This window comes from Stegastes partitus, unplaced genomic scaffold (assembly GCF_000690725.1).
Source record: "Stegastes partitus isolate 25-593 unplaced genomic scaffold, Stegastes_partitus-1.0.2 Scaffold94, whole genome shotgun sequence".
Classification (NCBI taxonomy): Eukaryota; Metazoa; Chordata; class Actinopteri; family Pomacentridae; genus Stegastes; species Stegastes partitus.
Window position 1 is genome coordinate 863,278 of NW_007577825.1, and position 6,041 is coordinate 869,318.

Genomic DNA, 6,041 nt, shown 5'->3' on the forward strand with positions numbered 1-6,041 from the left:
TTTCTGACTAAAGCAGGGCTTCAGCTGTGTAGCAAAGTGTTTTATTCATTGTGTGACACTTATTATAGCTAAATGTTTGAACAGTTTCACAGCTAGTAGGCCGTCTATAATGGTATATCCAGTGTAAACCCGTGTTCTGTTGAAAATCCCTTGTGTGGCCTCGAGGGAAGAAAACATTCACGAATAAATGTGTTTGTGCACCTTTGGAAATGCTCCACTACACACCTGTCTCATGAAACAGATGTGTGGAAATATGTGAAATACATTTTGGAACAGTGTGTACCATAATCGTAATTTGTAAGAAAGTTGCAGCAAGAATATTATTACCTTCAAAGAGTCTAAAATCTAACATTAACTCACTTTTCTTTTTCATTTCATGTTCAGTGCATTTCAGGTTTTGTTTTCATAATTTGATCAAATGAGCACCAACACACCAGTAAGGCAACAAAACACAACTAAACAAAACGCTAGGATTGCATTCTGTGTACCTGATGCACAGTCATAACCGCCTGTTTGACCTTTTGGTGTGAATACAACTCAGTGATCAGATATTAAAGCGGCACAGCGGCGTTCGGGGAGAAAACCTCTTAAAAAAAAATTTGTAATGCAAAACAGTGGTGGAGTCAAACTGGAGCCTCCAAAGTGACAACACATGCGGCGCTGACATCACAACAGAAACGCGCCTAAACAGGAAGTGAGCAGACGGGAGTCCTCTTGACTGTTTGCTCTACTTTACTAATGAAACCTTCACAGAAAACAGCAGTGTTTGCTTCCCACAGTGTGCAGGCAGGTAACGCTGCATAACTGGACAGACATGTTTCCACCACGTGTTTGCTGAGTCAGAGCAGCAAAGTAAAGACAGACAGACAGACAGACAGACAGACAGACAGACAGACAGACAGACAGACATACAGACAGACAGACAGACAGACAGACAGACAGCGAGCGAGCGAGTGGCTGGTGATGATGGGAGTTAACTGTCCTGGCAGAAGCCCTGGAGACTCTGACAGTTCAGCTTTGTGCTCACTTTAGGGGAGGTAGTTTGTGGTGCTGTTGTTATTTACCCAAATCGGTAGAAGGTGGACAAAATTAAAGCACCTTCAGTCAGACATATTTCAGCAGCACCACAAACTGCATCTTACAACGAGATCATGTAGTTAAATCAACACCTGTGCAGAATAGATGGACCTAAGTTCTAACATACAGTCACAGCTTATTGGAGCTGCAATGATCAATCAATGAGTTTCCACCTCGCAAATTCCTCCCTATTTTGATAATCGATTGGTTGCTTTGAATAATCTTTTAGGGGGAAAAACAGGGTCAAACTACTTTGATTTCACCCTCTTAAATGTGAATATTTTATGGTTTCATTACTCTTCTATGACTCTAAACTGAATATTTTTTAATGTGGACAAAACAAAACATGTGAAACTGTGCTTTGGGATCCACCGATCAACGTTTTTCATCATTTTCTCACATTTTATACGCCAAACAGCAAATCAATGAATTGATTCCAGCTACTTAAATGTCAATATTTTCTGGTTTCTTTACGTTTTTATGACCCTAAAATGAATGTTTTTTGGTTGTGGACAAAATAAGATGTCATGACCCGACTCAAAGGCAATGACAAAAGCTGAGAGACGCAGTGCGAACTTAAACAAATATATATATTTATTTAAACAAAAGAAATAGAACAATACCGGTATGAGGTGTGTTGGTCAGTGGTGTCCATGTGAATGTGTGTGGTGTTGTAGTGATGTCGAGCAGAGAGAGAAAGAGACGCTGATCAGCCACGCTTTTAACTCCGTCCATGCATCGGGTCCAGGTGCTCGCGATCAGGTTGATTAAAAGGCTGGATCAGCTGATCACCTCGGAAGAAAACAGTGACATTGTCAAACACCCATACGCTTACCCAGACCAAGCGGCGCCGTAGCAAAGACATTTGCAATTAGGCTATGGGAAACACTTGATCAACGTTTTTCAACATTTTCGCACATTTAAAAGGCCAAACAACTAATCAAATAATCAAGAATATAATAAACCGATTAATCAACGATGGGAATACTTAGAGTGGCAGTAAAGTGCAAAACACTGCGTCGCTCATCATGTGCCACACTTTGTACACTTTGTTCCATGTAATCTACGATAACGCTCAGTCACAGTGTGATAGAAGATGTGCATCCAAAAGTAGAAGGAGCTTTTCTCAACCACATCATTGAGGAGAACAAAGTCAAGATTTGGAGTTAATGATTTAACTTTTTTTTAATCTTTGAGCAAAATTGAGCAAAGTCTTACTGGTAAATCTTTGTAAAAAAAAAAAAAAAGTGCATATATAAAACTATAGTTTTTATTTTTTTTACTACTGTTAAAGGCTCTAAAATCAGTAGCCAACACATTAACGAACACTTTGGACAACTGCACAAGTTCGCTGCAGTCTTTATGGTGTTGTCAGAGACTCTGCAGCTGCTGGAATGTTCTTGGTTTTAGAGTTTTAACGGTTAGTCATTGCATTGAGTAATCATTTGCCCTTTAAAAATAGCTAGTGTGAAATTTTCACCCGAGTCCTCCGTGAGTGTGGATGTGCCGCTTCGCTGTCCTGCAGCTCGAGCTTGTGGTTGTTTGTGCTTTTGTGGAATGAATGCGATGCAAAAAATTGCTGAGAAGAAACGTGGCTGCTCAGTAAAAGCCTTTTATTGGAGAGCTGTTTTGAAATCCTCAATGCGGAGACACAGTCGCTCCGGCTGAAGTAATTTCTTCTAAGTTTTCTGCTTCATAAAAGCTTCTTGTTGCCTCATTTTTTAATTTCTCATGTTGCGTAATCACTCAGGGAGGTTTTCGTTTTTCTGCGTTGTGCTGCTTGTTTGTGCGATCATAACGCTGCTCTTGGTGCCTGTTTGTGGACTAAAGTGTCAGTTTTTGCTTTGACTCACTGAATGTGAAGGAAATTCGATGCAAATCTGATCTTCTTGTTGTACTTTGTTGAGGGATTATCAAGAACAAGTGCAGACGTTGTCGATTCGATGTCAGCTTTTTTTCAGACGAGCAAGCCAACATCTGTATACAATAAGAACCGCAAAACTCTTTCCTCATGTTTTAATGTCGGCTGTTGTTCATGTGCAAGTTGATCCACACTGAAGGGTGTTATTTATCCTCCAGCCCACATAAAGCCTTAAGCTAAATCTTCTGGCTTTAGGACAGATTTCTTTCATATTTAGAAATTACGCCTACAAAGTGTTCCTATTAGACATGCCAGAAATGTACTTTTCCTCTAGATTTTATGTGTTTGCATTGAAATATTGAGATTTTACACGTTTGAATTTGTCCGTGCTGTGATTGAAGGTGTTGTGAACAGACGTAGGCAGGCCGATGAGACTGATGCACGCCGAGAAAGCTCAGAGAAAAAAGGCAGTGTTAGCTGATTATAGACCGTCGATGGAGAAGAATCAGAGATAATTGTACAGTATCTGTGTCATCCCACTTCTACGTTTCTTCCCTTTTGTATTCCTGCTCATGATGCTCATCACATGGCCAGCCCAGGTCATCCTGTAGACACACTAGAGCTCAGAGGCTCCACGTGTCTCTGTGCTCCTGACTGCAGAACATCAGGAACGACTTCCTCTCTGGGTGTCCAGCCTTTGGAAACAGAGTTTATCTTGTATAAGGCCATCGACCTAGTGACCTTTTGTTCCGCTGTCCAGAGCAATGAGAGCAGAGACTCCTTCACTAAATAAAAAGGCCATTGCACAGAATGACCAGAATCAATCCCAGTAACCTGAGAAACGCTGAAGAAATCTCTGAGCCGTCGTGATTTGTGGTCAACGTTATGTTGTCTTATCGCGACCAGAAGACTGTAAAGTTGAGAGTAAGAGCTGAATGTCAAAGGCCGCAGGTATATATATGTGCAAGGTGTGGCTACTGAACAGTGACACAAATGTTTAATTTAATGTGAGGAGAGTGAAACCTTCAGGGGTGGTTTATTCTTACCCATTGGTCAACATGCACGGTGTAGTTTAGGCACGCAGGCTGTGGTTCTCCTGACATTAGCCCAGTCTCATTATTTAACAGCCACGCTGACGGCGTTTTGCAGCTCGTCTGAACCAGGAGTTAAACTGTCGTGACGGTGGTTTTACACAATCAGGCTGTTGTCTTTGTGTGAAAGTCGCACCTTCGATGGTGTCTCGTGTGATAACGCTCCATCACCTGTCATAATGAATATATTGAATTTCCCTTCTGGGATAAATAAAGTATTTTTAATTAATTAATTAATTAATTCATAAATCTGTCAATACTGAAGTGAAGCATGACTTTAAAAATGTTAAATCACTACATCTGTGACAAGAATCCCACTTCAGCCCTTTTCTTACATTTACCTGCATCTCTTGTATTTTTAGTCTTTTTAGTTTGTTGTCTCTGCTGTGAAAAATGTGAGTGTTTCTATGAGTTACAGCCTGTTTTAAAGGGTTAAACATCTTCTACAGTTGTTCTTGTGATTTCTGATAAAAGGTAAATAGAGACCTGATGTTATCTGAGTGAACAGTTTAGTCCAATACTAAATCTGTCATTGTTTATTTACAGGATAATTCATATTACAAGCAGGTTACATTCAGTCTCCTTTCATTAGTCAAGTTAATCTATGAGATCTCAGCTAATAAATTAATCACCAACTATTTTGGTATTTGATGAATCAATTTGAGTATTTTTTTATAAAAATCCTCAATTTTTAAATGTGAATATTTTCTGGTTTCTTTTCTCTTCTATGACAGTAAACTGAATATCTTTAGGTTGTGGACAAAACAGGACATTTAAGGACGTTATGTTGGGCTTTTAGAAACTCTGATCAGATTTTTTTCACTATTTTCTGACATTTTGCAGATTAAACAACTCGCTGATTAATCGAGAAAATAACTGGCAGATTAATGAGCATTGATGGTTATTGTTATGTGTCACATCCAAGTGTTCCAGAAGTCACTCGTTTTCTCCAGTGCTTTGAGAATAAACCTACCGTGGCTCACAACAATCATTGTGCTTTGTCTGTTTGTAGCTGCACAGACAGAAGTCAATCTGATGAAAATGTCAAGGTTCACTTCTTTAATGCCATTTTAATAAACAGTCAGCTTATTATGGAGCGTTCAGGGCCGGAGTCGTCTGATTTGATGCTTTTATGAGAAATCAGCTGTCAGATATATTACAGCTGCCCGTCCGTCCCTGTCGAAGCCTCACGAGCCCCCAGGGTCTGACAACCTGCTGTCCTGAACCTCCATCTCCAGCCTCAGAGGCTCATCTGTCCTCGCCGGGGATGATGGGAGGTTTATACCTGAGCAGAATGACCTCAGTGTTTCTTTCCGTCAGAGCTTTTTTTTTTTTTTTTCTTTCCATCTTGATTCACCGTTAACAAGGACGGAGAGAGAACCGGTGATAATTTATGTACAACCTGGTCACAGGGTTTAACTGAAATGTGATTTAGGTGCAGAAAGCGGCTTTCTCTGCTCCGTAGAGTAATCTGATAGTTTGACGTTCTGCGGTGCGAGCAGCTATTTTTGACCTTTTTCTGAGAGGTCGCTGGTGTGACTGAGCTCCACGTCTTTGTAAGGACGTGTTGTTAAAACTGAATTGAATTGTTCACTGTTTTCTGTACCTGAGCTGAGCTGACAGTGTGTTGCCTGTTGGAATACAGTGTGAGGATGTTGTGCCTTTTTCTTTTGCATCTGATGATCTTGGAAGTTCAGAGATTGTAGAAACCATTTTTATGGCAAATATCTGTAAAATAATATTTTTTTTTTCGCTGATTTGAAAAGAGTAAAACACTATAATATTGTAAAATGACTATTTGTAAAAATATTGATTTTTTGGGGACATTATTTGCTGTTTTAGTTTTTTTTTTGTTGCTAACTTTAGAATCGTACTATTTCCTCAGAGTTTACATGACATCTGAATTTTACCAAACCAGAGAAAATCTGTAAATGAGTTTAAAAAAAAAAAAATCATTTTCCATCCTTAATATGTAACTTTTCCTTTCAAATAATAACAATAAAAAGATAATT